At 34.4% G+C, this 13,133-nt stretch overlaps 1 protein-coding gene across 1 annotated transcript in view; it reads right to left on the bottom strand.

Moving 5' to 3' along the window:
• Positions 1 to 13,133, bottom strand: part of dpr10 (defective proboscis extension response 10) — a 799,057-nt gene that overhangs the window by 562,874 nt on the left and 223,050 nt on the right. The window lies entirely within an intron of this gene.

The raw sequence follows: 13,133 nt of genomic DNA, 5'->3' as shown, positions 1-13,133 counted from the left end.
GTGATTCCAAATCGCGATGATAAACAAGATACGACGGCCAAAGCGCGATCCCGGAGGCTGTACACGACGATGATGACGAAGTTTGACTGCGTGGTAATGGACGACGAAACCTACGTCAAAGCCGACTACAAGCAGCTTCCGGGACAGGAGTTTTATACGGCAAAAGGAAGGGGAAAGGTAGCAGATATTTTCAAGCACATAAAACTGTCAAAGTTCGCAAAGAAATATCTGGTTTGGCAAGCCATCTGTACCTGTGGCTTCAAAATCAGCATTTTCATAGCTTCCGGGACTGTCAACCAAGAAATTTACGTGAAAGAGTGTTTGAATAAACGTCTGCTGCCTTTCCTGAAGAAACACGGTTGTTCCGTACTGTTTTGGCCGGATTTGGCATCTTGCCATTACGGTAAAAAGGCCATGGAGTGGTATGCCGCCAACAACGTGCAGGTGGTTCCCAAGCACAAGAACCCTCCCAACACGCCAGAGCTCCGCCCAATTGAGAAATACTGGGCTATTGTCAAGCTGAACCTAAAAAGACCAAAAAAACTGCTAAGGACGAGCAGCAGTTCAAGGCAAACTGGCTTTCTGCGGCGAAGAAGGTGGACAAGGTGGCTGTACAAAATCTGATGGCAGGTGTCAAGCGTGAGGCCCGGCAATTCGGATTTGGAAAAGCGAAAGCCTAACTGAATATTTTTCCTGAATTTTATACTAATTGAACTTGAAAAAGCATAAAGGGCCCAAAATTGAGTTATCTCTCCCAGCCAGATCTATACTAAAGGCTGTGGAAAGGTTCATTCGCCCGAACCGAAACATGTACAGTCCAGGCGTGTATAGATTGGTATCTGGCGTTTTCTTTTCAATGGCTCTATTAACCATGTTCCTTAATCTATATCTGTCCATAAAGCTCGAAGAATAATTGTATAATTAGATATAATGCATTTGGACGTCAATTGCCTGTTTCATTATCAGGCTAACATGAAATATAATTGAAAAAGAAATTTGATTTGATTTTTTAAATAAACGATTTCACCGATTTACACGCGTTTTCCCTTGACCAAATTTTGACCGTATCACCCTTTAGAACCCTATTGATTTTAGAAGAAATCGGTTCAGATTTAGATATAGCTCCCATATATATATTTCGCCCGATATGGACTTATATGGTCACTTGTCATTGAGCTTAACATGGAATCGGGCAGCACTCAGTGATAAGAGAGAAGTTCACCAATGTGGTATCACAATGGACTGAATAGTCTAAGTGAGCCTGATACATCGGGCTGCCACCTAACCTAACCTAACCCAACCAATATGGCCCCAGAAGCCAGAGTTTTACCCTAATTTTCTTAAAATTTTGCACAAGAAGAACAATTAGAACTATAGCCAACTGTGCCAAATTTTAATGAAATCGGATGATATTTAGATATAGCTCCCATATATATTTTTGGCTCGATATGGACTAATACGGTCCCAGAAGCCAGAGTTTTACCCCAATTTGGTTGAAATTTTGCACTAGGAGTACAATTAGTAGTGTAGTCAAGTGTGCCAAATTTTATTGAAATCGGTTCAGATTTATATATAGCTCCCATAAATAGCTTTCGCCCGATTTACACTCATATGACCATAGAGGCCAATTTTGTACTCCGATTTAGTTGAAATTTTGCACAGGGAGTAGAATTAGCATTGTAGCTATGCGTGCCAAATTTGGTTGAAATCGGTTCAGATTTAGATATAGCTCCCATATAGAGCTTTCGCCCGATTTACACTCATATGACCACAGAGGCAAATTTTTTGCTCCGATTTAGTTGAAATTTTGCACAGGGAGTAGAATTAGCATTGTAGCTATGCGTGCCAAATTTGGTTGAAATCGGTTCAGATTTAGATATAGCTCCCATATATAGCTTTCGCCATATGACAACAGAGGCCAATTTTTAACTCCGATTTAATTGAAATTTTGCACAGGGAGTAGAATTAGCATTGTAGCTATGCGTGCCAAATTTGGTTGAAATCGGTTCAGATTTAGATATAGCTCCCATATATATGTTTTTCTGATTTCGACAAAAATGGACAAAATACCAACATTTTCCTTGTAAAATCGCCACAGCTTAGTCGAAAAGTTGTAAAAATGACTCTAATTTTCCTAAACTGAACATATACGGAGTCGCATATCGCAAACATTTCCAAATACACATAAAATTATATGTGTCCGACCGTAAATCGATTTTTTCTTGACCAAAAGACGATAAACTCTTCAATGAAGTAGTTTTGTTATTTAAGTTAAGTGATTAGACTTAAAAATGGACATTTTTACACGTTCGATAGACTAAGGTCAACTTGGCTTTAATAATTTTGGATACTTGGCTTTAATAATTCCTTAAAAGTAATAATATCATTAAAAATAGGAGATGTTTTTCTTACTTGAAAGATAGCATATTTCTACTTGAATTCCATTCTGAATTTGGAAATTTAAATTGTGGTTAGCACACTTTTAAAAGACTTTGATAGCACATGAAGATAGAACAAAAACAAGTAGATACAGTAGTAAGTTCGGCCGGGCCTAATGTTAAATACCCACCACCATGAAACAAATATAATAGTTTCCACCATGAATCAAATATAATAGTGCGGGTATCTTGAAAATATATGTAGGATTTAAAGGGGTTCGATGACAGATATTCTCCCAAGCAGATCAATTCAACCAGTACACTTCCCGAAGATAAATTTAAAGATTCTACCTATGAAGACTAGATCAGATTCTGGATTTATAAGAACCATTTTTGTTTGAGTTTTAGAGGAATCATTAACATCTCTTGTAGGTGTGCAAGAAAATTATAAAATAACGTCTTGATTTGAAATCTTAAATCTGTAGATTTGTACCAACAAATTTTCATTTATTCGTTTGTTATACCCACCACCATAGAATGGTGACGGGGTTATAATAAGTTTGTCATTCCGTTTGTAACACATCGAAATGTCGATTTCCGACTATATAAAGTATATATATTATTGATCAGGGAGAAATTCTAAGACGATATAACCATGTGGGTCTGTCTGTTGTAATCACGCTACAGTCTTCAATAATGGAGCAATCGTGCTGAAATTTCGCACAAACTCGTCTTTTGTCTGCAGGTAGGTCTAGTTCGAAGATGGGCTATATCGGTCCAGGTTTTTACCTCCCGATTTTGGGTCTTGGGCTTATAGAAACCGTAGTTTTTATCCAATTTGCCAGAAATTTGAAACCTAGAAATATTTTAGGAATATAAAGAGGTGTTTTCAAAAAATGGTGAATATCGGTCCATGTTTTGGTATAGCCCCCATATAGACCGATCTCCCGATTTTACTTCTTTGGCTTCTAGAATCCGTAGTTTTATCCAATTTGCCTGAAATTGGAAATCTAGAGGTATTTTTGGACCACAAAGAGTGTGCAGAATATGGTGAGTATCGGTCTATGGTTTGGTATAGCCCCCATATAGACCGATCTCCAGTTTTTACTACTTGCGCTTATAGAAACGGTAGTTATTATCCAATTTGCCTGAAATTGGAAATCTAGAGGTATTTTAGAACCATAAAGAGGTGTGTCAAAAATGGTGAGTATCGGTCAATGTTTTGGTATAGCCCCCATATAGACCGATATCCCGATTTTACTTCTTGCGCTTATAGAAACGATAGTTTTTATCCAATTTCCCTGAAATTGGACATCTAGAGGTATTGTAGGACCACAAATACGTGTGCCGAAAATGGCGTGTATTGGCCCATGTTTTGGTATATCCCCCATAGAGACCGATCTCCCGATTTTACTTCTTGGGCTTACAGAAACCGTAATTTTTATCAAATTTACATGAGATTTTAAATCTAGAATTATTTTAGGACCATAAAAAGGTGCGCTGAAAATGGTGAGTATCGGTCAATGTTTTAGTATTGCCCCATTTAGACCGATCTCCCGATTTTAATTTTTGGGCTTGTAGAAACCATAAATGTTGTTCAATTTGCCTGAAATTGAAAATCTGAAGGTATTTAGGACTATAAGTAGGTGTTCCGAAAACTGTGGATATCGGTCCATATTATAGTATAGCCCCCATAAGACCAATCTTCCGATTTAACTCCTTGGGTTTCGAGAAACCGTATTCTCTATTCGATTTGCTGAAATTGTAACGGATTTACCCAGCAAAAACTAGGTAACCACATCTCATTACAATTGACATTACTAGGAGTAAAGCTGTCATTACAGGTTGCATTACATTGCGGCGAGTTATAATGACTAACTTGTAATGACAAAAAAAATACTTCTCGGTAATTTTTGAATTGTTATTCTCAAATTTTATGCAGTTGTAGTTAACGAATTAATAAAATAGAATAGATGATGGTACCATTAGGTATAATTATTCACATAATCGAGCGCTTACATAAAAAAATCAAAAAGAATATGTAATATAACGGTAATTCTGAAAATTTTTTCGTTAAGAAATTTTTATCACAAATATTTCATAATAATTGTGTTTAATGACATTGTCATATTATGTTATAAAATAAATGCTTTCTTATACCTCATTCACATTACACTTCCAAAATGCGCTTAAACTAAATTTCGAATGCCATTTGCCTTATAAAAAAGAGGCATAAAATCCAATTTTAGTAGATTTTGAACCTTATGTGAATTGGCTATTGGATATATTATAACGTAATTCACGAATCCAACTCCCTTAAACAACCTACATTTATTTCTATTTTAAGTGTGAAATTAATTTGCATCTTATTTAGATTATTTATTTGATTTTTTTTATTTATACAATATTCGTTTCTATTCAAGTAGTTCTTCTATTACAGCATCACTCGCCATATTTTGATCAAGAAATCAATATTTTCGAGATTTGGTTGCCTGAGACAATAAGTGGCTATTTTGCAAGCTTTGGTGTATCTACGAATAAGTCATTACATATTAGGTGATTATATGCTTTAAATGCACTACTTATTTTATGCCTGGGGAGAAGTACTTTCCTTCTAGGACATGCGTATGTAAATGTAATCCGAAGCGATGCCAATTAATAAGTGGTTATTAATTTTTAAATAAGCTTACCTACAAGATTACCGGGTAATGAGAGTTTTTGCTGGGTAGTTCTTATCGGTCCATTTGGTAAGGCCTCCATATAGACCGATTTCTCTTCTTGAGGGTATAGAAGGCGCACTGATCATGAAAATTGCTTGAAACTGAATGTAAATTTTCCAGATTTTAGATTTCAAATCAAGGCGTTATTTCATCATTTTCTTGCACATTTACAAAAGATGTTAATGATTCCTCTAAATTCAAACAAAAATGATTCTTATAAATCCAAAATCTGATATAGTCCTCATAGATAAAATCTTTAAATTTATCTTCATGAAGTGTACTGGTTGAATTGCTCTGCTTGGGAGAATATCTGTCATTAAACCCCCATCTGAAATTTGAAAGGAAACTATAATATTTGATTCATGATGGTGGGTTTTTAAGATTCGGCCCGGCCTAACTTACTGCTGTATAAACTTGTTCAGTCTATGATGGAGTGCATAAAAATTCAATTGAAATTTACTGGTAGCTACTTACCCCTTGTATGTGTATATATGTTTAAGAGCACTTACCTAAAAAGAAATTAAATATCACAATTATTAATTATATGTTTGTTATACAAATACATCTTCAAAAAATTACATATATTTAAATATATGATCTAGTATTTATACCCTGCGCCACACTGTGGAACAGGGTATTATAAGTTAGTGCATATGTTTGCAATACCCAGAAGGAGACGTTATATATGTTTTTCTGATTTCGACCAAAATGGCCAAAATACCAACATTTTCCTTGTAAAATCACCACTGCTTAGTCTCAAAGTTGTAAAAATTAATCTAATTTTCCTAAAGTTCTAATACATATATATCGAGCGATAAATCATAAGTAAACTTTTTCGAAGTTTCCTAAAAATTGCTTCAGATTTAAATGTTTCCCATATTTATACCCTTCACCACTACTGTGGTACAGGGTATAATAAGTTTGTGCATTTGTATGTAACGCCAAGAAGGAAAAGTCTGAGACCCATCGTTTAGTATACCGATCGTCTAAGAATTAAATTCTGAGTCGATTTAGCGATGTCCGTCTGTCTGTCCGTCTGTCTGCTGATGTATTTTTGTGTGCAAAGTACAGCTCGCAGTTTTAGTGCGATTGTCCTAAAATTTGGTATGTGGGCCTGTTTCGGCTCAAAGACGATCCCTATTGATTGTGGAAAAAATCGGTTCAGATTTAGATATAGCTGCCATATATATTTTTCACCGATCTGGTCATAATTGGCGTGTATATCAACCGATCTTCCTCAAATTCCGTACATCCGAATATTTTATGAGTCTCGAAAAACTTGCAAAATATCAGCCAAATCGGTTCAGATTTAGATATAGCTCCCATATATAGCTTTCGCCCGATTTACACTCAAATGACCACAGAGGCCAATTTTTTGCTCCGATTTAGTTGAAATTTTGCACAGGGAGTAGAATTAGCATTGTAGCTATGCGTGCCAAATTTGGTTGACATCGGTTCAGATTTAGATTTAGCTCCCATATATATGTTTTTCTGATTTCGACCAACATTTTCCTTGTAAAATCGCCACTGCTTAGTCTAAAAGTTGTAAAAATGACTCTAATTTTCCTAAACTTCTAATACATATATATCGAGCGATAAATCATAAATAAACTTTTGCGAAGTTTCCTTAAAATTGCTTCAGATTTAAATGTTTCCCATATTTTTATACCCTTCACCACTACTGTGGTACAGGGTATATTAAGTTTGTGCATTTGTATGTAACGCCAAGAAATAGTGGTCATAAAGTCATCTTTTAGTATACCGGTCGCCTTAGAATTAAATTCTGAGTCGATTTAGCGATGTCCGTCTGTCTGTCTGTCTGTCTGTCCGTCCGTCCGTCTGTCTGTATATGTAATTTTGTGCACAAAGTACAGCTCGCAATTTAAGTCCGATCGCCCTCAACTTTGGCATAGGGCCGTTTCTTGGGACAGAGACAATCGCTATTGGTTTTGGAAAAAATCGGTTCAGATTTAGATATAGCAGCCATATATATTTATTCCCGATTTGGTCATAGTTAGCGTGTTTATCAACCGATTTTCTTGAAATACCATACATCCAAATATTTTATGAATCTCGAAAATCTTGCCAAATATCAGCCAAATCAATTTAGATATAGCTCCCATATATATCTTTCGTCCGATTTAGACTCATATGACCACAGAAGCCAAAGTTTACTACCGATCTTCGTGAAATTTTGCACAGATGGTAGAATTGACATTCTACCAATGCTTGGTAAATTTGATTGAAATCGGTTCAAATTTAGATATAGCCCCCATATATATCTTTCGTCCGATTTGAACTTATACGGCCTCAAAATCCAAGGTTTTGCCGTGATTTGCTTCAAATTTTGCACAAGGGGTACGTTTAATAGTATCGTTAAGTGTGTCAAATTTTGTTAAAATCGGTTCAGATTTAGATATAGCTCACATATATATCTTTCGCCCGATTTGGACTTATATGGTCTCAAAAGCCATAGTTTTGCCCTGGCTTACTTCAAATTTTACACGAGCGGTACTTTTAATAATACTATTGTATGTGCCAAATATGGTCAAAATCGATTCAGATTTAGATATAGCTCCCATATATATCTTTCGTCCTATTTGAACTTATATGGCCTCAAAATCCAGGGTTTTGCCGTGATTTGCTTCAAATTTCGCACAAGGAGTACGTTTAAAAGTATCGGTAATTGTACCAAATTTGGTTGAAATCGGTTCAGATTTAGATATGGCTCCCATATATATCTTCCGTCCGATTTGCACTCATATGACCAGGGGGGCCAAAGTTATACTCCCATTTACGTGAATTTTCGCATAGATAGCAGAATTATTATTCTAACTATACATGTCAAATTTAGTCAAAATCGGTTCAGATTATATATAGCTCCCGTATATACGTGCACCAGAGTTGGGGAAATATGGTAGACTGTTACACATTTTAGACCCATTTTCAATGGAAGTTTCCTTCAATTAACTGGATAGCGTTAGCCGATTTAAATTTTAATTCTAGAGATTTTTGTAGAAGTAAAAAAATTGTATCTATAAGCTATATAAAGCTTCCAGCAAATGTGAAGTAGTTGAGATGGTAACACAAATTTTGGCCTACATAGGAGTGAAGGTTATAATATAGTCATCCCCGCCCGAGTTTAGACTTTACTTACTTGTTTTTTACTAACATTGTGTTCCACCCTAGTGCATTAGCCGACTTAAATTTTGAGTCTATAGATTTTGTAGAAGTCTATCAAATTCTGTCCAGATCGAGTGTTATTTCAATGTAGGTATTTGGGACAAGCCTTTATATATAGCCCCCAACACGGATGTGATATGGTATCGAAAATTTAGATCTACAGGGTATAATATAATCGGCCCCGCCGGACTTTAGACTTCCCTTACTTGTTAAATTTAAATTACTGTAATTAATATTACAGGATGCGAAACATCAACGTTTATGACAAAATATATATTTTCCAAACAAATTTCCTTAAAACAAATAGTTAAAATTTCGTTTGGGAGGAATGAATTATTTTGTCGTGGGAGACTAAGAGTTCGTTGCATTGCGAACACAATGAAATTTAGTATACCACCCATCTTATGGTAGAAGGTAAAGCAAAAAACTCGTTGGTCTATACTTCGTTGTGGAGGGAATTCGTTTGTTTTACATATACCCAATGAGACAATCATTTTAAACATGTATATACGGCCGTAAGTTCGGCCAGGTCCAATCTTATGTACCTTCCACCATGGACTGCGTAGAATCATCTACTAGAGACTGTCATCCACAATCGAATTACTTGGGTTGCTGTAACATTGGGTGATGGCAAGATATATTGAAACTTCGACCAAATATATAGAAATAAAATTTTGAATAAAATTTTTATATAAATAAAATTTGGCAAAATTTTTTATAGAAATAAAAATTTGAAAAAAATTATCAATAGAAATACAGTTAAAAAAAAATTGTGTAGCAAAAAAAAATTTTGCAAAATATTCTATAGAAACAAAATGTTGACTAAATTTTCTATAGAAATAAAATTTTGACTAAATTTTATACAAAAAAAAAAAATATTTCTATAGTAATAAAATGTTAAATACATTTTTGATAGCAGCGAGCAACAATAAGAAAAACAAGTATATACGGCCGTAAGTTCGGCCAGGCCGAAGCTTATATACCCTCCATCATGGATTGCGTAGAAACTTCTTCTAAACACTGCCATCCACAATCGAATTACTTGGGTTGCGGTAACGCTTGCCGATGGCACGTTGTCTTAAACCTCCTAACACCATCTTCTAAATTGTATGTAAGTCCATACGTGGTATATATATTATCAAAAAAGATAGATCCAATACGTATATAATTCAGTTTGACAAAGTAGACATAAAAATTTGACAAAATTTTCTACAGATCTAAAATTTTAACAAAATTTTCTATAGAAATAAAATTTTCACAAAATTTTCTATAGAAATAAAAATTTTGACAAAATTTTCGATAGAAAGAAAATTTTGACAAAAATTTCTACAGAAATAAAATTTTAACAAAATTTTCTATAGAAATAAACTTTTGACAAAATTTTCTATAGAAATAAAATCTTGGTAGATTATTTTTGGCTCGAGTGGCAACCATGATTATGAACCGAATAAAATTTGAACAAAATTTTCTATAGAAATAAAATTTTGACAAATTTTTTTATAGAAATAAAATTTTGACAATGATGAAAATTTTATTATGAGCCGAACAAAATTTTGACAAAATTTTCTCTAGAAATAAAATTTTGACAAAATTTTCCATAGAAATAAAATTTTGACAAAATTTTCTATAAAAATAAAATTTTGGTAGATTATTTTTGGCACTAGTGGCAACCATGATTATGAACCGATATGGACCAATTTTTGTGTGATTGGACCAATTTTGGTATGGTTGTTAGCGACAATATACTAACACCACGTTCCTAATTTGAGCCGGATCGGATGAATTTTGCTCCTCCAAGAGGCTCCGGAGGTCAAATCTGGAGAACGTTTTATATGGGGGCTATATATAATTATGAACCGATATGGACCAATTGTGGCACGGTTGTTAAAGACCATATACTAACACCATGTTGCAAATTACAACCAGATTGGATGAAATTTGCTTCTCTTGGAGACTTCGCAAGCCAAATCTGGGGATCGGTTTATATGGGGGCTATATATAATTATGAACCGATGTGGACCAATTTTTGCATAGTTGTTAGAGACCATATACCAACATCATGTACCAAATTTCAGGCGGATCGGATGAAATTTGCTTCTCTTTGAGGCTCCGGAACCCAAATCTGGGGATCGGTTTATATGGGCGCTATATATAATTATGGACCGATGTGGACCAATTTTCGCACGGTTGTTAGAGACCACATACCAACACCATGCACCAAATTTCAGCCGGGTCGCATGCAATTTGCTTCTCTTAGAGGCTCCACAAGCCATATCTGGGGATCGGTTTATATGGGGGCTATATATAATTATGGACCGATATGGACCAATTTTTGCATGGTTGTTAGAGACCATATACCAACATCATGTACCAAATTTCAGGCAGATCGGATGAAATTTTCTTCTCTTTGAGGCGCCGCAAGCCAAATCTGGGGATCGGTTTATATGGGGGCTATATATAATTATGGACCGATGTGGACCAAATTTTTGCATGGTTATTAGAGACCATATACTAACACCATGTACCAAATTTCAGCCGGATCGGATGGAATTTGCTTCTCTTAGAGCAATCGCAAGCCAAATTTGGGGGTCCGTTTATATGGGGGCTATACGTAAAAGTGGACCGATATGGCCCATTTGCAATACCATCTGACCTACATCAATAACAACTACTTGTGCCAAGTTTCAAGTCGATAGCTTGTTTCGTTCGGAAGTTAGCGTGATTTCAACAGACGGACGGACGGACATGCTCAGATCGACTCAGAATTTCACCACGACCCATAATATATATACTTTATGGGGTCTTCGAGCAATATTTCGATGTGTTACAAACGGAATGACAAAGTTAATATACCCCCCATCCTATGGTGGTGGGTATAAAAAAAACATTAAATACGTATATAACTCAGTTTGACAAAATTTTCTATAGAAATAAATTTTTTAGAAAATTTTCTACAGAAACAAAATTTTGACAAAAGTTTCTATAGAAATAAAATTTTGGCAATATTTTCTATAGAAATCAAATTTCGACCAAATATATAGAAATAAAATTTTGAATAAAATTTTTATAGAAATAAAATTTGGCAAAATTTTTTATAGAAATAAAAGTTTGAAAAAAATTATCAATAGAAATACAGTTTAAAAAAAATTGTGTAGCAAACAAAATTTTGCAAAATATTCTATAGAAACAAAATGTTGACTAAATTTTCTATAGAAATACAATTTTGACTAAATTTTATACAAAAAAAAATATTTCTATAGTAATAAAATTTTAAATACATTTTTTATAGCAGCGAGTACCAGTGAGCAACAATAAGAAAAAAAAAATTGAGAAAATTTGCTATAGAAATAAAATTTGACAATTTTTTCTTATAGAAATAAAATTTTGAAAAAATTATCAATAAAAAAACAAAATTTTCTATAGAAATAAAATTTTGCAAAATATTCTATAGAAATAAAATTTTGACTCAATTTCTATAGAAATGAAACTTACTAAATTTTCTATAGATAAAACTATTTCTATAGTAAAAAAATTTTGAATAAATTTTTTATAGAAATAAAATTTTGAGAAAATTTGCTTTAGAAATAAAATTTTGACAACACTTTTTATAGAAATAACATTTTGACAAAATTTTCTATAAAAAACAACTTTGAAAAAATTTTCTGTCAATATTCCACATATGTATATGACCTTAAAATAAAATTTAAAAAAATAATTTCGATTGTTCGAAATATTTCAAATAAATAGATGTGGGCATTAAAATGGATCGATCCAGCCCATCTGCTAGGCTAACATTCTAGGCAACATAAAAAGATAGCCGTAATTGGAAGTTGATTTTCATTTACAATCATGCTGTACATTCATCGAATGAATAACGCAATGGAAACTAATTTGCGTAAAAACTTGCTTAGTTACAAAAATGTGAAATGTTTTAAAAAATTTGGTTTAGCCGGAGTCGGAGTCGAGCAAAATTTTTACGACTCCGACTCCAGCAAAATCTTCAGACTCCGACTCGGACTCCGGCTCCACAGCCCTGCTTAGAGGATTCGCAAGCCAAATCTGCGGGATCGATTTATATGGGGGCTATATATAATTATGGACCGATATGAACCAATTTTTGCATGGTTGTTAGAGACCATATACTAACACCATGTACCAAATTTCAGCCGGATCGAATGAAATTTGCTTCTCTTAGAGGATCCGCAAGCCAAATCGGGGGATCGATTTATATGGGGGCTATATATAATTATGGACCGATATGGACCAATTTTTGCAAGGTTGTTAGAAACCATATAATAACACCATGTACCAAATTTCGGATCGGATGAAATATTCTTCTCTTAGATGCTCCACTAGCCAAATCTGGGGGTCCGTTTATATTGGGGCTATACGTAAAGGTGGTCCGATGTGGCTCATTTGCAATACCATCCGACCCTCATCAATAACAACTACTTATCCCAAGTTTCAAGGCGATAGCTTGTTTCGTTCGGAAGTTAGCGTGATTGCAACAGACGGACGGACATGCTTAGATCGACTCCGAATTTCACCACGACCCAGAATATACGAGTATATACTTTGTGGGTCTTAGAGCAATATTTCGAGCAAAGTTAATATACCCCCCATCCTATGGTGGAGGGAATAAAAAAATATTTTTCAATATGTATGCCGTATAGCCGTCTTTCTGTGCACCATACTATGCCGTTGGCTTAAGCAACCTCAAATCTGTGGTTATGAACTTTTCCAATGCAAATCCAGAGCGTAACCTTAAAGTTAACGTTAAACAAAATCTAATTATTTAATTACAACCAACTTCTTCGCAGTCTTTCGTTCTGTTTTGCCCTAAAAACAAGTT

The sequence above is a fragment of the Haematobia irritans genome, chromosome 4 (assembly GCF_050003625.1).
Source record: "Haematobia irritans isolate KBUSLIRL chromosome 4, ASM5000362v1, whole genome shotgun sequence".
Classification (NCBI taxonomy): Eukaryota; Metazoa; Arthropoda; class Insecta; order Diptera; family Muscidae; genus Haematobia; species Haematobia irritans.
Note: the sequence above shows the minus strand (reverse complement) of the source record. Positions and strands in the feature narration are given on the sequence as shown.